This window comes from Emydura macquarii, unplaced genomic scaffold, assembly GCF_026122565.2.
Source record: "Emydura macquarii macquarii isolate MOO-44397 ecotype Brisbane River unplaced genomic scaffold, CSIRO-AGI_Emac_v2 contig_1790, whole genome shotgun sequence".
Lineage (NCBI taxonomy): Eukaryota > Metazoa > Chordata > Testudines > Chelidae > Emydura > Emydura macquarii.
In genome coordinates, this window is record NW_027131927.1 from 21,754,094 (window position 1) to 21,777,706 (window position 23,613).

At 42.8% G+C, this 23,613-nt stretch overlaps 1 long non-coding RNA gene across 1 annotated transcript; it reads right to left on the reverse strand.

The window, feature by feature from the left end:
* Window positions 1-1,280: 1,280 nt before the first annotated feature.
* On the reverse strand, window positions 1,281-22,909 carry LOC137159194 (uncharacterized). The gene is made up of 4 exons (XR_010921578.1): window positions 22,829-22,909; window positions 11,509-11,596; window positions 5,413-5,580; window positions 1,281-1,391 (listed from the first exon to the last, which is right to left on the reverse strand). It is a non-coding gene; the product is annotated as an uncharacterized lncRNA (long non-coding RNA).
* Window positions 22,910-23,613: the final 704 nt, after the last annotated feature.

Consider the following 23,613-nt stretch of genomic DNA (forward strand, 5'->3'; position numbering starts at 1 on the left):
GCTAAATAACCTGAACAAATCTAACTTATCCTGAGAGCCTTAGAAAATCCAATTTAGACATTTATTCCCTTAATGACACGTCTGAGTTTGTGTGTATATTCATTTTTGTTTATCATGTTCTTTATAATTCAGCCCATATGACATTCCCCCCTCTGTTTAGATAATGTAAGTCACAATCATGCTGCATGTGACATTGTGATGTCACACAGAGAGGCTTTTCTTTCAAGCCACAGTACAGTGGGAAACCGTTGGCCTAATAGTGTAGTACAGTGGTTTTCAACCTGTGGTCTGTGGCCCCCCTGGGGGGGTCTGTGAACTATGCTTAAGATTCCCAAAGAGGTCTGCACCTTCATTTGAAATTTTTAAGGGGTCCGCCCCTGCAAAAAGGCTGAAAACCATTGGCCTACCAAAATGCAAATATCATAGTCCACAACACAGCTGAGTGAATAATGAACAAATATTTTAGCTGGAGTTTGTAAATAGTCCATAAGCAACTCAAATGTTTAAGTTTTGTTAAAGAATTATTCAGCAAATAATTTCATGTATTTGTAAGAACTTAATTGATTATTCGATGATCAACATTTAGTGTGTTAGCTAGTTTTGATTGGTTACACAGATGAGGTGGTATTGTTTCCATGCCCTTACTGGATACATGCTGCTTTTAGAATCAAGTTGCCAGTTCAAAATTTGCTCCAAGAGTTTTTTCTAATATGTGAAATGTGCTGTTTCCATGATCGTTCCTATCAGTAAATTCATTTGCTAGAACACTGAAGAAAATGAATCTTACAGATCATAAACACAGTTGGAGAGATATCACTTTTTATTAAAAGGAATATATTCATGGAAACATTTTTGAGGTAGTTGCCCAACTCCACTCCACTTCAGCAACATGAAACCTAGAAACATTGATGCTTTTTAAAGAATATCCTGCCTGTCAAGACTGGAAAGAACAATTATTTAGTTTAACATTTAATTTGTTAAAATGTAATTCTGGCCCTAACCTTTGTTTTTTTGAAACCCACCTTGGTAACTAATTTTGTGAAACAGCATCGCTGATCATAAAATATTCGCATTTCCTAACCAGGGGACAAATTCTTCTGAGCAAATCCATCCACAGCTCTCATGGCACCTGAGAGCAATAGTGCTATGCCCACTGTACTGAAGTCATCAGCAAGCAGTGTCACTGAGCAGACACTTACCTGCAGCTGCAGGGGTGCTTGAGGTTAGTTTGAACACTACCACTGATAACTTACTATTCAGTCACCAGTACCATCATGTCTGCCAACTTGATGTGCATATGCGGGCGTGGGGAAACATGGTATAGGATCCAGTCTTGCAGTCATTTTTTTTCCTAGGGCAAAGTTCCCAGTTGAAATCAGCAGGAGTTTTGCCTAGGAAAGAATTGCAGATTAAGTTCTTAGTTTCCTGTGGGCCCAAAACTCATTCATTATTGGTATGAACTGGGGTCAGACCCTCAGCTGGTGTAAACTGACATAGTTCTATTGAGTTTAACTGAGCTGTGACAATTTATACAAGTTGAGGATCTAGTTCCTAAAGTCTTAAAACTTCAACCGTTCTGCAGGGGAATCTTGCTCTACAGGGGGAAATTCCACTGAATGCTATGAGAGATCAGTCGAAATTTAAGCCACTAGGACACAAACCAGGGATGTGCAACCCCTGTGTTCATAAGCCTTGCATATGCAAATTCATTCATATTTGATGCACTTCCCGGTGGAGCAGAAAAGTTAGCATTGAAATGTGGGGAGTCATTTGTCTGAAAAATTGGAAAACCCATGTTTTTCTGATGCAAGTGGAAGACAGATTCAGATAGAAAGATCCTGTCACCCAGAAATTAGAAGATTCATGAATTGTTGCTGTTAGAAGGAAGGAAGAGAAAGAAATAGATCCTATGTACAGCATGAATGGAGAGACTTAAAGGACAGTTCAAAGCACCCAAGTGCCTGTATTCTGTGGGGATTATCTTGAACTTTTTAACCATTGGCCCAGTCCTGCATCCATTGAAGCCACTGGGAGTTTGCCATTGACTGCACTGGACCAGGACTGGATCCCTCTAGCAAATGTCAGCCCTCTCAGAAACAAAAAGAGGATTGTTTTTAATAAACTTCGCAGTACTAGCTGCGGGGAAAAAAAATCTATATTTTAATTTAAAAAAGTACATCAATGGCTGCTAGTTACAAAAAACAATAAACCCTGACCAATTCTACTCACTAATCATTAGGAAGACTGTCAAAAAGAAAATAGCTACCCACTAAAGCTCTATGCAATGTCAGTAATTCTGATATTTTTCTTTAGTTTTAGGTGGCATCTGAAGACAGTTTTTCCAATCACTTCCCATGTAACATTATTGATGGTCATTAGGGACTAAATTCTTTATTGTGATATGCACTCACAATTTCCATTGAAGACAATGGGAGCTGGACAGAAGGGCGGAATTTGTCCTAAATTTGTCTTTGTAAGTACTGCAATGTTTTTCCTTCAACAGGGCAGACAATTTGTGCCATACACTACCTTAGAGATGATTTATTTACCAACAGCCTTCAATTCAAGCCTACAATTCTAATTAGTTCTACAACAAGGAATTGTTATGCAACTGTCTCAGCCAATGTATGTATCTACTTTTATTAGAAAAAATATTTATTCTTGTTAAGGAATGGGGATTATTTTATGCTATTGATTTTATTAGCCTAGAATGGAGAAAAATACTATTATACAGCCAACCAGAATTTTTTCAGAATTTCAGTTTGGTTGGGAAGGAGCGTTAGATTCTTATACCATGTTTTATCTGTGCTGTGCTGTGCGTGTGTGTTTGAGAGAGAGTGAACAACAAACCCTGCCACAGTGTAAAAGCCATCTCAGCCAAATAGGCCGGCATAATTGAGGCAGCCAAGTGATATAAGTAGGCCAAGACACTCAGACTTTCAGTCATGCTGCAAAAGAAGACTATAGCCGTTGTGAGCAATGTAGGGTGAGAGCCTGAAGCCTAAGACAGGGAAGAGCCATTGTGTCCAACCAAAACAAGGACAAACTGCCAGAGGATGAGTTTAACTGGAGAAGAGAATGCTTCGATCAGCAGTGCCATTTTAACCTGAATTAAGAACAGACCTTTTATTTGCAGTGAAGACATGCCCTCACTTATACCTGTCAAAAGCCAGAGCAGCCCCCAGAGCAGCCCCCTTAACGTCAGTGAGTTACTTTGACTTGACAGAGGTGTGTAACAGTGCACAACCTGACTGTAGCTCATCTGTTTCATGGGCTGTCTCTGAATTTACACACTTGTGAGTTTCAGGATTTTGGCCCTATGTGCTATCAGTTCTGTGCCTCAAAAATAACAAAAGCAACAGTAAAGAATTCCAAATCACCACAGAAGTGTATCAGAGAAGAAACTGGGCTACAGCAAGACATAATGGATTCAGTATCCAAACACTAGAGTTGACCTTTACCCGCTCCCAGAAGGTAGTCAAAACACTATTCCTCTTCCATAGAGTTTTCCATAAAGTTTTGAACATACTTGTTAAGCAATCAAGGCCCTGTTTGTTGCCATTTCCATTCCTTTCAATACCCTTTTTATGAAAGAACTTCAGTTTTCAAAGGGTACATCAGTTCACAATCTGGTGTTCAAAATGCCATGCAGTCAGTGGTGCTATTGGCTTCTCAAAACCATCACAAGTTGAGTCTGTACAGCATTGTCAACTAGGATGATTTCATTATTAGTATTATGTTTCAATGCTCCTCCTGAGTTGCTGGTAGTGATTAAGGGTTCGTAAAGTCCCGTCCTGCATGGGACTAGTCCCACTGATTTTAACAGAAGTCCCATGAAATGCTTGTCCCTGTCTGAGCCTAGTATTGGCCATGTAACCAGTTTCCCAGATGACAGTTGCAGGAATATCCCAGCATGGATCACACTCACCTCAGTAACACATTGCATTTTTTAATGACAGCACTTCTCACTCTGGCATCCCAGCCTCAACCACTGTCTGAGGGCCAAATTCTGCTCAGTTACTCAGCGGGGTTTGGTGTAACTGAATGCAGAATCCAGACCTAATTAATTATGTCTCATGACTTTTTTTAAATAAACTTTTAAACCAGTGGGGGGGGGTCACATTTAGTTGGTGGTGGAAGTGGGTACAGCTTCATGGACTTACGTTAGTCTAATGGTTGCAAATCTATGATGCCTGATTCTGTTCTGATTCTCCTTTTCACTGGTTTAACTCCATTAACTTCAAAGATGTTAAAACCAACTTGCATTGGTATAATTGAGATCAGAATCAGGCTCTAAATTCGAACTCAAACTATCATTAAGGAGGAAAAATAACCATCTCTGACTCTTTCATAACTACTACCTGTTGATATGCACACTCTGCCATCCCTGTGATCTTACTTTATAAAAAAATTCAATCTTCAAAATCTACCCCAGGAACCTCCTCTCTCGTTAAACCATGTATACATGACAGACATTTTATGCACATAATTTTTTTCATTTGTACTTTTAATGGAAAGTTTCTGAATAAATCAGTGTCTCCTTAGCCATTTATTAATCATGGGGGGCAATTATTTCTGTATATAAATATGTATCCATATGGACCTTTAAAATAATTTTCCAAATAATATTAGTCACCTATTTTAGTCAGTCTTAGTTCAGTTTGGGGTAACGGGCCTGCCCAGATTCTGGTAATTTTGTTGTTAATTGATAAATGGCTCTGCCTCTCATTTAACAAATGGCATCTCATGCTATTGCATTAGTGTTGCAGCTGGCTGAGAACATGAACAGCTTCAGCGACAGTCATACCCTTCCTTCAGGCAGGGTTTTCAAAAGTACTCAGCAATGGCCTTGCTCTGGTCCCATGTGGGAGCAGAGATGATGTTTGAACCCTCCTCCACTCCTGGCCCTCAAGACTAAATGAGGAACCTGAGCATGAGTGTAATACAGTGCGCAGTATGTGAGGCCAGGCCTGCAAATCCACGTGAGTATCTTTACTCATACAGGAGTAGAACCAATGAGACTACGCCCAAGGGAAGATTTGCAAGAGTGGGTTTCCTTGCAGGCCTGATCCTGTAAATTACTGAGCACCAGCCAAGAGGTGCTAAGTGCCTCCAAGGCCCCAATCCCTATGTCGATCTCATTACAGACTCGGGGCCCAACTCCTTAAGTTCCCATCCCTTGGAAGATGCTCAGCAGTTTGCAGGATAGTTTTAAAGTATTGAGCTACCTTCTTCTTGTTAACAAACCAAACCTTTGTAAATGTTTATAGTTTAGAGGATAATACTTGTACAGACAGCGTCAGTAAGTAAAAAAAATGCCCAAAAAAGTTATTTGTATATGGAAAAAAACTTTTACAGATGCTTTTAATTTATTTTATGTCTGTTGCCTTCTTGTACTTAAATAATTCCCACCTTTTGATGCTGTTAAGTCAATTTTCACAATGATTGTGAGATGAACTGAAAGGTCGTTGACGAGATCACAAGGGCATGTTGCAGTGACACTGTGAAGGACACGTTTCACTACTGATGTATAAGCTTGCCCAATATGTATTGTTGCCCTTCAATAATGGGAATCTTTCACTACAAACGATGAAAAAAATAAAATCACTTTGAAATTTCATTTCCTCATTTTGTACTTGAGTCTTCAGTACTTTATACATCCAGCACTTGGGAACACAGCCAACAATTCAAACAGACATTGCATTCATAAAATGAACTAAATCATGGCTTGGGAGTGGGCACTGAATTTTGAGTTAATGATTAGGTGCTCTGACAATAACTGCCTTTGTAGTGCATAGGACAGGTGGGCAAACTACAGACCACCTACAACCCGCCTGAGCTTTTCATCAGGCCCTCTAGCTCAACTGGTGGTCCGCAGAAGAGTTGCAGAACAAGCTGTGCGGCGACCACTCCCCCGCTCACCTTCCCCCCCCCCCCCACCACGTGGGCCCAGCAGCGCCCTGGCTGGAAGACAGCAGCCGCTCCCCCTCCCGGCCCCACCTCTTTCCCTCACCCATCTCCCACCATGTGGGCTCAGAGGTGCCAAGGCTGGAGCCGCTCCCAGCCCCAAACAGCACTACAGGGCGGCCACTTCCTCCGCATAGCCCCACCCCTCTGTACAATTTCTATACGCAGATGTGGCCCTCAGGACAAAAAGTTTGGTATAAGACTTGATCCACAGCACAATGAAGTTAATGGGATTGTGTCCATTTATTTCAATTGCCTCTAGCTACAACATGCAGGCATATTGCAATGCACCTGACTAGTGATGCAATCCCCAGGAGGTTTTGATATAATCAGAGCAGAAGGATGTTCTAGAACTATTTTTGCAGTGTCTCTGTTCCTTTATATAGCACCTGGCTAAGAATTCAGGAAGGACAGGCATGGGAAAAAAAGGAAGAAGGTGTTGTATTATATATATTCTTGATTGTATGTACTGGTTTTGACGTCCAGAAGGAGGTGAAAGGCAGACTAGTTGAGTCTTGGCGTAAAGGGAAGGGGAGAGGGAAACAGGTCTACTATAGACCACCAAATCAGGAAGAGAAGGTAGATGAAGCATTTCTTAAAACAACAAAAAAATCCAAAATGAGACTAGGTAGCAGTGGGGGACTAACTACCTACGTCTGTTGGGAAAGGAATATTGCAAGACACAGAATGTCCATTAAGTTCTTGAATGTATTGGGGCCAAGTTTGTTTCAAAAGGTGGAGGAAGTAATCGGGGACAGACATTTTAGACTTGATTCTGACTAACAGGGAGGAATTGGTTGTGAATGTGAAGGTTGAAGGCAATGTGGATAAAAGTGATCATGAAATAATGATTACATGATTCTAAGGCAAAGAAGTAGTGAAAGCAGCAGAATAAGGACAATAGTCTTCAAAAATGCATACTGAAATTCAGAGAAGATCCCATGGGGGAAAAAAATCTAAGGAATAAAGGAGTTTAGAAGAGCTGGCAGTTTCTCAATGAGACAACATTAAAGACTCAACAGCAAACTATCCCAATGCAAAGGGAACATAGGCAGCATAAGAGGCCACCCTGGCTCCATCAGGAGCTATTTAATGACCTGAAAATAAAACAGGAATCCTACAAAAAAAAGTCAAAATACGGACAATCTGTTAGGGATGAATATAAGAGAATAGCACAAGCATGTAGGGACAAAATCAGAAAGGCTAAGACACAAAATAAGTTACACCTAGCAAGGGATATAAACAGCAATAAGAGGCGATTCTATAAATGAGTTAAGAGAAAGACAAAAGGAAGTTTAGGTCCTCTTCTTAGAATGGAAGGAGATCTAATAACAGAGAACATCAAGAAGTCTGAGGTGCCTTTTTTGCTTCAGTGTTCACTAAAAAGGTTAATTGTGACCAGATACTCAATACAATTAACATTAAAAACAAAGGGTAAGTAATGCAAACTGAAATAGGGAAAACAGGGTTACTTACCAGTAACTGTTGTTCTTTGAGATGTGCTGCTCATGTCCATTCCAATATAGGTGAATGCGTGCCACCGCGCACCGGTTCCAGGAACTTTTTTCCCCTTAGCAAGCCCTGCAGGGTCAGCTTAGGCACCCCCTGGAGTACTGCGGTATATGAGGCACCACTGATCCTGCGGGCCCTCAGTCCCTTCTTTCTGCCGACTCCAACAGCGGGGACGGAGGGTGGGTGTGAAATGGACATGAGCAACACATCTCAAAGAACAACAGTTACTGGTAAGTAACCCTGTTTTCTACTTCGAGTGATTGCTCATATCCATTCCAATATAGTTGATTAAATAGCCATACCTCGGAGGTGGGTAGGAGTCAGCGGTGAGCTGCTCTCATCAACACGGCCCTGCCGAAGCCCGCGTCCTCTCTCGCCTGCTGCACGATGGCGTAGTGGGATGTGAAGGTGTGAACCGACGACAAGGTAGCTGCTTTGCAGATGTCCTGCAGGGACACTCTTTCCAGGAAGGCCGACGACGAGGCCTGGGCTCTGGTTGAGTGCGCTGAAACAGCTGGAAGCGGTACCCTCGCCTGCTCGTAGCAGCACCTGATGCAGGTGGTGATCCAGGTGGAGATGCGCTGAGTGGAAACAGGTGAGCCCTTCATCCGGTCCACCACTGCCACGAACAGCTGCGTCGACTTCCGGAACAGCCACGTCCATTCAATGTAGTAGGCGAGGGCTCGCCTCACGTCCAACGTATGCCACCTCTGCTCCTCCTCTGACCCGTGCGGTTTTGGAAAGAACACGGGGAGGAAGATATCCTTCTTATAATGGAACTGGGACACCACCTTAGGCAGGGAGGCCAGGTGGGGTCTCAGCCGCACCTTGTCTTTATAAAAAGACAGTGTAGGGGGGCTTCGAGGTTAAGGCTCTTATCTCAGAGACCCTCCTACCCAATGTAATGGCCACCAGGAAGGCTACCTTCCACGAGAGGACGGGCAGAGGGCATGTAGCCATGGGCTCGAATGGGGGTCCCATCAGTCTGGTGAGGACCAGGTTCAAATCCCATGGAGGCACCAGGTCATGGACCTGTGGGTACAGCCTCTCCACCCCTTTGAGGAACCTAACGGAAGGGAGGTCATTATTTTCCCACCTGATGTCAATCGGCTGGTGGAAGGCCGAGATGGCCGCCAGGTGCACCTTCAAGGAGGCCAGCGCTAAACTCTGGAGCTTCAGGTGGAGCAGATACTCCAGGATTGCCTGTACAGGTGAGCAGCTTGGTGGGATGCCCGGGGACTCTGCCCAACAGGTAAACCGCTTCCACTTGGCCCGGTACACAACCTGAGTGGAAGGTTTTCTGCTGCCCAGCAGAATTTGTTGGATCTGTGCCGAGCAAGCTCTCTCTCCCTCCATCAGCCACAGAGTCTCCATTCTGTCAGGTGGGGGGAGTCCAGGTCCGGGTGCAGCAGATGATCCTGGTCCTGGGAGAGCAGGTCGTAACACCTCGGGAGCGGCAGTGGCGGGGCGATAGACAGGTCCAGCAACATGCTGAACCAGGGCTGTCTCAGCCAGGCTGGGGCAATCAATATGACGTCCGCTTTGTCCCTCTTGATTTTCAAGAGGATTTTGGGCAGTAGCAGAATGGGGGGAAACGCATACATGAGGGTCCCCATCCAGTCTATGAGGAACGCATCAGAGATGGAGCCCAGCTCGCGACCCTGGAGCGAGCAGAATCTCGGGCACTTCTTGTTCCAGGACAACGCGAACAATTCCAGTTGTGGAACACCCCACTTGCGGAAGATAAAAGTTATCACCTCCAGGTGTAGCAACCAGTCGTGTAGGGGTAGAAACGACCTGCTGAAGTGATCTGCCTCGTCGTTCCTGACCCCGGGGAGGTGAGAGGCAGATATATGGAAGTCATGCCTCATTGCAAAGTCCCAAAGTCGAATGGCCTCCTGGCAAAGGGCCGAGGAGCATGCTCCCCCCTGCCTGTTCATATAGAACATGGTCGCTGTGTTGTCCGTGAGGACATGGACCATCCTGCCCCTCAGGAATCTGAGGAACACCTTGCAGGCCAGTTGGACTGCCCTGAGCTCCCGGACATTGATATGGAGACTCTTCTCCTCCTCCGACCAGAGCCCCTGGGTGCTCAAGTCGGTGCTGATGTGGGCCCCCCACCCCACATTCGAAGCGTCCATAATGAGGGTGACCGATGGGGCCAGATCTCGGAACGGAACCCCTCTCAGTACTTCCCCGGGAGTCCTTCACCAGTTCAGGGAAGTCAGGACCTGTGTGGGAACCGTGAACACTCTGTTCAAGGAGTGCCTGGCTGGTGCGTACACTGAGGCTAACCACGCCTGGAGAGGCCTGAGTTTGAGGCGAGCCAGCCTCACCATGTACATGCAGGCTGCCATGTGCCCCAACAGCTGCAGGCAGTGCCTGGCTGTCAAGCATTGTGGCGCGCACTCACCTATATTGGAATGGATATGAGCAATCAGATTCAAGAATATTTAGAGATGTTAGCTGTTAAGTTGGCAGGGCTTGAGGAAATTCACCCGAAGATGCTTCAGCTAGTTCCTAAAGTAATCTCAGAACAATTAGTGGTGGTAAAGAGCAAACATAATATCCAGCTTTAAAAGAGGGTGAAAAAAAAGAGGCCCTGGGGAAGTATAGTCTAATCAGCCTAACTGATTCCTGGAAAGATACTGGAACAAGTTACTAAACAATCAATTTGAAAGCACTTAACGAGTAACAGGGTTATAAGGAATAACCAGAATAGGGGTTCCAAGAACAAATCATGCCAAAGCAACCTGATTTCCTTTTGAAGAGTTACTGGCCTGGTTACTTGTGGAGGGGACGCTGTAGACATGAAATAACTTTAACAGAATCCAACATGACAGTCCCATAAGCAAACCAGTGAAACGTGGCCTAGATGAAGTTACTATAAGGTGGGTTTGCAACTGATTGAAAGACCATTCTCAAAAAATAGTTATCAATGGTTTGCTGTCATATTGGAGGATGTATTTAGTAGAGTTCTACAGGGGTCTTTCTGGGTCCGGTAGGATTCAATGTTTTCATTAATGACTTGGATAATGGCATGGAGAGTATGCTTATAAAGTTTGTGGATGACAACAAGATGGGAAGAGTTGCTAGCATTTTGGATTAGAATCCAAAGTTACCTCAAGAAATTAGAGAATTGATCTGAAATCAACAAGATAAAATGGGGAATAGCTGGCTAGGCAATAGTACAGGTGAAAAGAATTGCAGTGGTTACAGTGGCTCACAAGTTGAATATGAGTCAACAATGTGATGCAGTTGCAAAAAAGGCTAATATAATTCTGGGGTATATTAACAGGTGTGTTATATGTAAGACAGAGGACGGAATTGTTCTGCTTTGCACTGGGGAGGCCTCCGCTGGAATATTATGTACTGTTCTGGGCACCACACTTTAAGAAAGATGTGGTCAATTTGGAGAAGTCCAAAGAGCAACAAAAATGATAAAAAGTTTAGGAAACCTGACCTATGAGGGAAGCTTAATAAAACTTGAGAAAAGATGACCAAGAGGGGACCTGATAGCAGTCTTCAAATATGTTGAGTGTTGTTATAAAGAGGACAGTGATCAATTGTTCTCCATGTCTACTGATGGTAGGACAAGTAGTAAAGGGTTTAATCTGCAGCAAATTAGATATTAGGAAAAAAATGTCTAACTCTAAGGGTAGTTAAACTCTGGAATAGGCTTCCAAAGGAGGTTGTGGAATCCCCATCATTGGAGATTTATAAGCATGTCGGACAAATCCCTATTGGGGAAGGTCTAGGTTTACTTGCTCCTGCCTCTGGCAGGGGACTGGACTAGATGGTCGCTGGAGGTCCCTTCCAGCCCTACATTTGTATGATACTATGAATTCACAGTTTAAATGAAAATGTTGATAGCTGTTCTTGTAAGTGGGCCACATCCAGAGGTTCTTAGGGATTCTGCTGGGTCCTTACACAAGTGCATAGAGTGGGGAGAACATAAGGAGCCTTCCCTTTCCTTGTGTAGACCAGATCAGAGACAGGTAGAGTTGCAGCACAGGGACCGCTAGTTACCTTTAAGGCTTTCCACTGCCTCACCATACGTGGGAATTGATTCTCCTGGCAAGGGACAGCTCAACTCCACCCCAGCACAGGGCTGTACCTAACAGGGAGAAAGAGAGCCATTGTTACATCTTTTTTAAATAGCTGGGCGGTGCACAGAAACTATGGCAGGGCATGACAGCAAAGAACTTGGATGCAGAGAGACAGAGACTATTACAATGAATAATTCTTCTGTGCACTTCTCCTGCTCTTGATATTTCCCATGCCCTCCACAACTGATGCAGTTTATTTTTCACTTTGTTGCTACACGCATACACCCAGCCGTCCCACCTGCACTGAGGGGGATCAAATCTATTGTCTTACCACCCCTCAATCCACTACAGAAGAATGAATAAAGGCAACTGAGTGATACAGGACCCTTATTCCACTGAATGTCTGGTGAGATCACGTACCATAGTAAAATTCTGACTCCTTTACCAGCTCCCAGTATCTACCCCCCTGGCTCACAGGCACGTTTCCCTACCCAGCCCAGACTAACTCCCTAAGCCTAGTATTGGCAGAATTGGTCTGGGCTGTAGCTGACGCTGGGAGTTCATAGCCACAAAACTAAAGTGTCCCCCTCACACACACTTATTTTTTTTATTACACATACATGCTATTACTGGCATCACATTGATTCCGGCAGTAACTTAGTGATGTCAGTGGAGTTATGCCAGGAAGGAATGTGATCCCTTTTTCCCATTGTCCAGCATGCCAACTACCAAACCCATTTATGTTCTGTATATATTGCTGTTGTGATGCTTTTATCTCTGACACCCACTCTGAGCAATGCCAACCGTAGGCTAGCAGGCACCCTACCGCTTTCAGTTAGTGGCCCCCAGCAACAGCTCCTCCGACAGCATCTCACTGCAAGCCTCTCTAGAGCAAAGACTAGTACCACATAGTGAGCAACGTTAGTTACATAGTGTGGGCAAACATCTGAGAGGGAATAAAACAGATTTTTTTACAATGTATTTAGGGTTAATAAAAAAAACCCCACATTTATCCAAGGTACTAAGAGATTTAGCCTAAAATGGTGTCTAAATACCATTGAGGGTCTCGGTCTAGGTATCCTAACATCATTAACAACACAATCACTGACTTCCCAGCAGCATTAAAATGATCATTTCCACAGGAACGCAGCCAGTCAGCCACCTCCAGAGACTCGGTGCCAAGCCTGCAGCGTTACAGGAAATTCACTGATGCCCCCTCTCCCCCCCAAAAGCCCCTGTCACACAGACATTTTGCAGCATGCCTGGAAAGTCACCAAAGTCAGACTATTTCAAACCAAGGGTGGGGAGCAAGTTTCAGAGCCCTGCCAGCTGCGCCCCTCCCCCGCCCCCTTTTATAACACGGGAGATTGGGTGCAAGAGCCCTGCTGGCTGCAGCTGTGACAGTGTGGAAATAATGCATCAAAATCAGCTTTAGTTGTGGCCTAAATCACAGCTGAACATCATCTAGTGAGAATTAGTAACCAGCTAGGACACCTACCCTTCCTCCCACCCTCACTACAGAACCAGTACAGCTATGCAAGACATTATATGTTTACAATTGAAACTGGTCATTAATTAGACCATTGGGCCACTTTCCTGGAGTTGCCACAAATGTAAATGAGCACACAGGTCTGAGATTAGGAGAGCAGTAAATGGCTTGAATTTGTTATTAATAATGTGTACCATTGGGTAAGCAGGTCAGGAAGCACAATACTATAAGCCCTTGACATTTGTGCATTGAAACAACTTAATGTGCAATGTTGTTAGAGGTCTTCTGGCACCACAGTGTAAGTGACAGACATTTATGGAACTGGTGTTTTTGTTTAGCAATGCCATATGCAAGACAATTTATGTGGGGGGGAGCGTTTACTCACCCAGCAACTAAAGATATAGATTTCACAGCTGTACCTAATGCTAGCAGGCTAATAATTTAATTGAAATCTTCATTTCATCTGTTGACATTCCTAGACTACAGCTCTGCATATGTAATGGCTTCTGGCTCAACAAAGTGGCTCAACTCTAGTGTAAAGTGACATTTGCCACTCATGGGTCACAGCTTCAGCTGGTGCACAGCAGTATAACTCCATGGGTGAAATACTAGTCCACTGGGCTCAATAGAAGACTTCCGTGAATCCAGGATTTCACCACATGACTTCAACAGCACAACAGCAATTTACATGAGCTGAGAATTGGTCCCAGTATCAGTATTTAGAGTGATCTCACATTTGTGAGCTCTATAAAAGGATACATTAGACTAATAACATCTAAATCTAGCTAAAAATCTTGGCCAACTGGTTGAAGTGCTGTTGAAATGATCCCAATTGTATCCGTGTCAGGTTACACTGGAAGTGCAAATAAAGAGCTCGCATTCTTTGAAGCAAGTCACCAATTACCTTTTTCATGTAGTAGACACAAGAAACAATTCGTTATGACCTAATGATCAACTCCAGTATATTTGCTTTCACTCTCTTGTAACTAAACTGGCTTTCCAGTAAGTAGTTTTGCACACAGTACAGGTAATTGGGATCTTCTCTCAGTGCTCTGCTTTCAATGAAGAAGTTGGCCTCTAGAGAGAAGAGGCAGGCCAGCGTCTCCAGCTGGTCCACTCCACTGAGAAGCTTTGGTCTCAGAGGAAGCCACTTGCATGGTCAAGTGGAGGTAAACCAATGGCTCCCCAACCATCCAGCCACAATGGTAGTTGTCAAAGTATGGCTGATGTTGCTCAGGATCTCAGCTGGACTCATCTTTATTTGGCTCCTGCTGTAATAAAGGGAAGTTCTAGACCTCTTGACTTCCCTAACTGTCTTCTAGGTTAGGGTTCCATACCATTAGTCAAAAGGGTAGTGGATCGGATGGAAATTTAAACAGGTCCTAGAAGTGAGATTTTGAGCTCCTGGTCTCCTCCTTCCCAGCTCGGGGAACTTTCAAACCACCAGGAAAAATTTAAATATAACCAATTTTTTATTTTATTTTTTTGCCATTTCAACAAGACTTTTACAAAACAAAGGTTGAAAACTCCTCTTCAAACTAAACTCTGCAATCTTAACTGTGGCGAACAAATCCCATGCTATGGCAAGAGCTGCATCAATCATGAATCGAAATATATAAATAAAAGAAACATATTAACTCTTCCTTTGAGAGAAACATTTTATCTGCCTGCTTTCAGCAGTTCTCTCAGTAAAGCTTAAATTGAGATCTTACCTCATGCGCAGCCACACAGCATATTTCAAAGACTCTAGGGAAATGGAACTTTGATCTGTGAAACTTCATATAAAAACCTTCTTCCCCTCTTTATGAAAAGATGCATCCCTATTTTCAGCCTTGTATTTCACTTTGAGGTTCCTTTACTGTAATGCAGATCAGAGACTCCAAGTCTCATAAATGAGCCTTTTCTAGTGAGCTGCAGCTTATGGCAAATTCCCTTGGAAATCACTCAGAAAGTGCTGTGTCTTTCTAAAATATGACTGTGACCAGGGACTGCTGGATTCAATTTGAAATCAAATATATTTTAGCTCACCACAGTGCTAGCTTTTATTACTTCTTTCGTCTCTTATTTCTGTTCCCCACAAAACTGTCCCCTGCATTCCATCTGCAGGGAAAAAATATGCAATTTTAGTCACTGTGCATTTGAATTCTACAAGATAAAAAAAATTCTTGCACTACTCAGAAAATAGATTGAGGGCCAACTCATCAGCTGGTGTAAATCTATATAGCTCTAGCTACCCTGATTTATGCCAGCTAAGAATATCTTATATTTATATCATGCCTTTTATCCCAAAAAACCCTAAACACAAACTATACACTGGGATCATTTAATTTAGCATGGAAATGCAGCCACCTCTGGGGTGAAACATGGAAACTGTCAAACTGGACTCAGCAACACTGCACAACAGTCAGTGGATGTAGCTCCACTAACGTCAGTCCAACTACGTATACCTGAAATAGATCAGTGGAGTTATTCTTAGGTTGGATTTAGCCCTGGTACAAGTAGTAAAGACTAACTGAAAATGCTAGAATCCTGATCCCACTGAAGCTGCCAAAGTCCTTTTAAGGAGGCAGAATGACTAGACTGCAATATTCATTGGTTCTATTGTATTTCATTTTAAAAGAACCCATACTTGCAAAACCTCTCTCGTGGCTATGCTATTCTGCTAAAACCAGAGAGAATGGAGAAGCATGAGCCAGTTGATAAAGAACTAGCACAATGCTCAGAGGATTTTGGTTCTATTCCTTTCTCTGTCTCAGGCTTCCTCTATGACTGTTAGGGTCAGATTTTCAAAGATGTTTAAGCATCCAAAGATGCAAATTTGTGCCTATCTGCATCTTTAGGGGATAAATCTACCTCTGAAAATCAATTTCCTATTTACAGTATGGCACCTGAAAGGAGGACTGAGAGATCCTAAGACACTATTTTAATGGAGGTAATATCTACTCACAGATAGCATGTTAGTAGGCTGGAAGAAAAGTTAAAGGGTGTCTCTGGTCTCTTGGCTACTTTTTGTTCTCAGTTGAAGGTTGCTACTTTATAGGATCCTCAGCTGCTTCTGTCTGGTTAGATTGCTTTTCTGGGCTGTGCTCATGGACAGATCATTATGTCCTTCTCTTTCAGATGCGGAGCCCACCTCAATCATGAATGCCTTTCTCGCCTCCAGATTGGATCAGAGCAACACTCTCTGAAGTTACAATGGCATGTGAAAAATCAATAGCTGCACCTAAAGACTGCTCAGAAACTTCATCTAGTGTAGAATACATTTGTTCATCTACTTGGTGTTTCCCCACAGAAAGCAGCTTACACCTGTACTCCAGTATCAGTGCTGGCTACCAGTGAAACTCCAGATGCAATCTAATATGTTGATTTTGAACTTCAAGAGCTTTATGGTATGGTTTTCTTGACTTCCTCCCTCCTTGTGTTTTATCTCAGTTGAAATCAGCTAGGATACAGGAGCTGAGAATTCCCTAAAGTATTTGTCTGAAGAAAAGCATTCCCTATGGAAGGTTTTGTGGTTGGAATTTCCCTCTCCCTCTATTCTCAGAGGCTGAGTTTGTTGCTGTTCAAGTCACATTACTCCCCCACCACAAACACACCATTTATACAGGTCTATTTGTATTGGTTTTAAAGGTCATATATATGCCTATAGCACCAGATAGGTGCATTTTATAAGATGAAGAAAATCATTACAAAAAACTACTGGCCGCTGCAATCTGAATTACTCTTGGGTTTTTCCACACAACACACATTGCTCTGAACCTCTTGCCTGAACTAAAATAGTTGAAGTTAGACAAAATTGTATCAATTATGTACAAATCATACAAAATGCACATTTTTCCTGGCTCTTTTGTCATGGGAAATACGTTGACGATCTGAGAATTTAACCTGCCTGCAAGCATAATCTCATATGGCAGAAAGATGATGATTCTTTAAATGACTATCTATTTATATTTAAACTTAATTGTTCATCTCCTTCTGTCTCAAAGAGATTTAGCTCTGTTAGTTAACTTTCATGCTCAAAACATTTATTGTATTAGCTTGTGCTGTAGGAGACAGAGTTAATTGAAGGTCTCACTACACCAAGCAGTGCTGATAACCTGAAAGGGACTCAGGTAATCTTACCCATGGGTGATCACCAGTGTTTGCTATTTTACTTCTGTGTCCATTCATTATGTGCAGGCAGTGAGTTGCCAGGATAACACAAGCACCACTAGATGGAGTGCAGTCTTGAGGAGACAGACCTGCTAGATAGAACAAAACATCAGGATCCTGTTTAGTCTGATTAATACTCATGTGTAAATTACAGCAGTATCTGGTCCAATAGTTAAAGTGCTATCTAATGAAAACAGCATTTATAATGAGAGAGGCGCCCCAGGACACAATTCAAATTTTATTATAAATACCCCAGCGTGGGGGTGCTCAGCTCTGCTGTCATGGTTTTGGCTATTTGTAAAATTCAGATTCTTATCAGGATCTGGGTTTCTAACATTCACCACAAAGCTCAAAAGTGTGTTCCAATCAGGGGCGTTGACTCAGACTCATCACAAATTATAATGGTGTCCTGGATGCTGCAGTCCTTATTACATCTTTATCCAATGCAGTTGTCTTATTTTGTAACTTAAAGATAGTAAAAAGGGGCCACAGGAGCACATTAAATTTGCAGTGGTCACACAGACTTAATGGACACAGAAGTTTAATTTCTGAGGTATTCTGTTGTTTAACATGCTATTTCTTAATGCAACTTTTACGTTATGATGATTGTTACTCATTTCCATGCAATTTTTTAAATAAATCATTGCTGACCATTTTAATTCAACGATTTTATAAAAATTGTTCAAATGTCAAGCAGCCCAGAGAGATATGAAAGGAATCTTGCAAAAGGTAACCATATCTTTTCATATATCAGAACCACTAGTGGGGTTTTTCATATTCAACTATTCTTAAATTATGAATTTCATATCAAACCTTCCAGCCACTTTGAAGCAAACAATATCTGTCAAGAGAAACAGAGAGAGGTGCAGCAGAGACATGCACAAAGGGCTAATTTGAGAGCTACCTAAACACATCCAACTCAGGTGAGTAAAGGGATGTAAGACACCCCCATATTTTCTTATATCATGGATAAAAGAGTGGGCAACAGGTTTCCACTCCCACTCCTGCACCATTAGGTGAAGACTAGGCAGAGCCTTGACTCCGACTTTAAGGTCAGAAAGGATCATCATGATCAGTCATCTAGTCTGACCTCCTGCACATTGTAGGCCACAGAAACACTCCTTTAATAGATCCCTACTCTCTGGCTGAGTTACTGAAGTCCTCAAATCATGATTTAAAGACTTCAAGTTACAGAGAATCCACCATTTACATTAGTTTAAACCTCCAAGTCATCTGTGCCCCACACTGTAGAGGAAGGCAAAAAACCCCAGGGACTCTGCCAATCTGACTCAGGGGAAAATTCTTTCCCAACCCCAAATACGGCAATCAGTTAGACCCTGAGCTTGTGGGCAAGACTCACCAGCCAGACATCTGGGAAATAATTTGCTGCAGTAACTCAGCGTACTCCCTAGCGAGTGTCCAGTCACTGGCCATCGGAGATATTTGTTGCTAGCCATTGCAGATTGGCTACATCAATCTCTTCAGACCGCTCCCTCCATAAACGTATCAAGCTCAGGCCTGAAACAAGTTAGGTTTTTTGCCACCACTGCTCCCTTTGCAAGGCTGTTCCAGAACGTCACTCCTCTGATGGTTAGAAACCATTAGAAACTAATTTCAAGTTTTAACTTGCTGATGACCAGTTTATATCCATTTGTTCTTGTACCCATATTGGGGCTTAATTTAAATAACTCCTCTCCCTCCCTCTGACGTATTTATAAAGAGCAATCATATCTCCCCTCAACTTTCTTTTATTTAGGCTAAACAAATCAAGCACTTAAATCTTCTAATTAGGTAGGTTTTCCATTCCTTTAGGAGCCCTTCTCTGCACCTGTTCCAATTTGAATTCATCTTTCTTAAACATGGGAGACCAGAATTGCACACCGCATTCCAGATGAGGTCTCAATAGTGCCTTGTATAATGGCAACAACACTTTCCAATCTCTACTGGAAATATTTAGTCTGATGCGTCCTAGGACTGCATTAGCCTTTTTCATGGCCACATCACATTGGGTGCATTGGCTGATCACAGGATGACTATGAGCCATCAAGTCTTGTTCTCCCTCCCAACTTATAAGTCCCCATCTTATAGCAAAAATTATTGTGGTTAGTGCCTAAGTGCATGACCTCGCACTACTAAATTTCATCCTATTTCTATTACTCCAGTTTTCAAGGTCCTCCAGAATGATACTCTGATCCTACTCCTACCCCAAGAGCACCCCTCCCCAATGCACTAGACAGCACAGCTGAGTGAGGAAAAAGTACTGACACCGCATCCTTCCCCTTGGGGCAAAGAGGGAAGCAGGGCTGGGAATGTGACCCTACTCCTGGGGCAATAAAGTCAGATTATAAGGTGCCAATCAAGCCCAATGAGAGCTAAGAGATCAATCCTGAAACTGCACTCAGCTGTGCTTAGACTGCAACGGATGAGGTTGTGAATGAATGTCATTTGGGAATATTTTTAACTTTTATACATGCTCAGAAAGAAAATGGCAAAGGGCTGACATGGGGCAATTGTGTCATGCTACATTGACTGAAGCAGGACAGGCCTCATTAAATTCTGAGGAAGACTTCATTATCAGTCATAACAGAACAACTAGTTATTTACTATATGTGGGGGAAAACAAGCAATTATTGTGTAACCTTGATTATAATCGTGAAACATTAGACTTAAATCCTACTGCATGACACCCACCAATTTAAGCAGCAGATGCACTTAATTATGGAAACAGAGCCACAATTCCAGGAATTCCGTATACCAGCTGTGTCTACTGGCCCCACAAATTCTGAAGGGCCAGTAGCAGCACCACAGTGTTTGCTTTTCCTCAGCACAGACTACCTGCATTCATGGTCTTTGGTTAGGGAAGCATAGGGTGTTTTCCATCCTTTTACTCTAGACTCCTAAGTATCTCTTCTTTTGGGGTTCTTAGAACCTGCATGATAACAGCAACTTAGAAGCTGATGAATGCTGTGATTTTGGCAGACCACATGACAGCTTATGCTAAGGTCCTTAGGCCTCACTGAACACAGACAGCTGCATAGCTGGAAACCTGTCTAGCTCACCTGTGTATTAGTATTGTTAAAACCGGTATTAGATTTATAGAGAAGTGTTTATTGTTTGGATTTCATGAAGTGTTTGTGAGTTGCTGCCTCCATTAAACTTACTTATGTCTGTAGCCCATGTTATAAGGTAATAGTTAAGTGTTTTTACTCTAACTATAAAAGTGTTTGCTACGAAACTGGAAACCTCCCCCCCCTCCAGTCAGGAGAGAAGTATTACCAAGTGTGAAATACTAGTTTACCACAAGAGATGTCATCTCAAAGTCCTCTAGACACCAGACGAACCATTGTAGAACATCAGTGTACAAAAGCATTTGTTGATTGCTCCCCCCAAACCCATGAAGAGGGAATGCATGCAAACCCTCATCCCCTCAGTTTGAGCTCGGGGGGAAGGGAATAAAAATCCCTGACCAGAAGGAACTGTATCACTATGCTGCTTGGAATTTGGAGAGGGACATATTTCTAAGCATAAGCAAGGGTTCCCCAAGCTGCTTATTTTGGGTTAGCCCTAAAAGACATCTAGAGCTTGCACATTACATCAGTTTCTATTACTTTTTGAAACCTAAGCCCGACTTATTTATGTGTATGTTTACCTGCTTTAACATTGTAAATAACTCATTTCTTTTTCCTAGTTAATAAGGCTTTAGGTTGTATAATATGGGATTGGCTACAAGCGCTGCTTTGGGGAGAGATCTACAGTGCAACTGATCTGGGGTAAGTGACTGGACCTTTGGGACTGGGAATAACCTGAATATTGTTTGATTTTTTTTGGCGTAAGGGACCATCTAGCAAAGGGTTGCCTGGGTGCAAGATAGACTGGAGTGCCCAAGAGGACTGTCTATGACTCAATGTTAAGTGATTGAGTTCACACTTGATATTTGGTTGGTGAAATCTAAGTCTAGAACTCACAACCTGTCTGGGGTTTGTGCCCTACTTTGTAACCCCCTGGTCGGAGGTTGGCATCCACGTTTGAGAGCCACTCCAGACAGGCTGACACATCCTTCCCCTGACAACAGTGGAGACTCTCTTGATCTTTCTGCTGACCTTGGTCTGGGAGGATCTCCCTTTTGCTGCCTCCAACTGAGTTCTTGGAAGGACAGCAGCCCAGGAAACCTACTGCAGTTTCCATTTTTGGGGGACCATAGAACAAAGGAACAGCTAGGGGAACAGGAAGATAAAATGGGCTCAAGAGCAGAAGGAAGCACTGTGGATTTAGGCATTAACTCCATAATATGCATGGCACTTCCACATACGGAATTTCAAAGTGTCTATCTACCCACACATCTGACTAACATATCCCCAACATCTCTAGCACTTTGAAACTATCTGGGCCTGATTTCCCCTTGCACAACTGCAGTTTTACACCCATGTAACTCCATTGTCATTAGTGGAAAGATTCAAGCATAAAACTGGAGTAAGCCAGTGATGATTTAAGCCAGCTGTTTTTAATATTCCACTGAGTCATGTTGCCAATGGCAACTCCCTGTGCCCTGCCACAGTCCAACATAGAAAAGGATAGAGGAAGGCAATTGGCACATCTATCCTGTATTCAGGACAAATGTCACCACAAGAAGCAAAAAAAAAAAAACGCCGCTCTTTTTCTATGCAGCATAAAGTCATTGGCCCCTGATTCTCATTTACACTTAGAGAGTGTCTACACATGGAAATTTACAAGTGTAATTATACCACTATAGTTATAGCTCATGTAGACAGACATTCTTTTTTTCTGTTTAGTTTAAATCATTTCCAAAGTAACATAAGGCACTCTGGAAAAAGGCACTCTGATTCCAGAATAAGAGACATAAAAAGGCAGCTGCACCACATCCATTTTGTCTTCAGCCAGTCTTCACCTACCTTTGGATCAACTCATCTGCAACTGAAGCTGTGAATCAAAGGATTAAGACTCATCTAGGTACTGGATGTACACCAGAGGGACTGTACAAGCCTGCAAACTCCACAAATCTACTGGAAACCTAATACATATGGCCTTTCCAACCATTTGTATGCTTTAATCATTTAATCACATGCTTTAATCATTTAACATTTCTCTTATAGTCTGTTTCTTTCCTTTTATAATAAAACCATTAGTTTGTTACTAAAGGATTGGCTGGCAGCGTGGTATTTTGGGTAAGGTCCAAACTTATATTGACCTGGTACTGTGGCTGACTCTTTGGGGTCAGGAGAAACCTTTTTGGTAAAGAGCATAGAGTTTTAAATAACTTCTCTTTACTAGACCTAGTGGCTGATTGGGAGCCAGAAACTGAAATGGGAAAGGGGAGTAAAGGGGAGCTGTATATATTTTTGGTTTAGCTTCTTGATAACCAGTGTTGGGAATCAGAAGCACCGTTTGTGACTGGTTGCAAAGTCTGACTTCAGTGTCACCCACCAGTGCTGGGAGAATCTGCTTTCCTTTTGTAGCCTGCCCTGACCTTGGCATTTTCAGGTGGTCTACCCTAGGCATGGACAGGTCACAAGGCCCCTTTACACTGCCAGAGTGGAGGGTAAAAAGTGAGTAGCATAAATAAGGGTAAAGAGTACATAAGAATCAGGCCCATTACATCTCATTGGCAAGAGGAACATTTCCTAAAAAGACTTCAGTTTACCTTAGAAGAGAGCAGTGAAGGCATTGTACCATTGGAATCAACTCTTCAGCATCAGGCCTTCATCTGTCTGTGCCCACTCTGCAGGGAAGATGAGTGTGCTGTAACCAGCTTGAAATCTTTAGCTCCAACTGTAGCATCTTCTACTTTTAGTTCTGGAGGTCAGCAGTTTAATCTCATATGTATCAGCCAATGGGGCATACACATAGGACTTAAGTAAGAACTTGGTGGGGCAGGAAGTGGTATCAGAATACCATTTCCCATGTGGCACCTCTCTGGTGGTAAGACCGAGAAACACTGATAAATCAAGCCACAAAGTGAAATTACACTTGAGCCTTTCCAAAGTAGTGATAATTTGTGCATGGGGGAGGCATGTTTTAAATATTCTCATCACACTTGGAGTTTTCTATGGGGCGCCCTGGGCAGGAATGGAAAGGCCAAATGTCCACAAGGAGTACAGTACCTGCCCCTGACAACCCCTACAGCATTCTGCAAATCAGCTGTAACCTACCCTCTGAGACATGGAGCCTGCCGACTGGTACGTGACTCCAAAAAAAACACCTCGCAAATATAGCTGGGGGAAGGATGACTTGTTCAACTGGCTGGCAATTTTGACAAACTAAAATAAGGTTTGCTGGGGGGGGGGAGAGGGAGGGGGGCAACACAAAGCAATGTGTATAAATGTCAGTAAATAGAAAAAACAAACACATTTCAAGTTAGGTCAAAATGAAATATTTTGTTTTGATATTTCCAAACAATAAAAATGCTGTGTTTTGATTCACGGGACA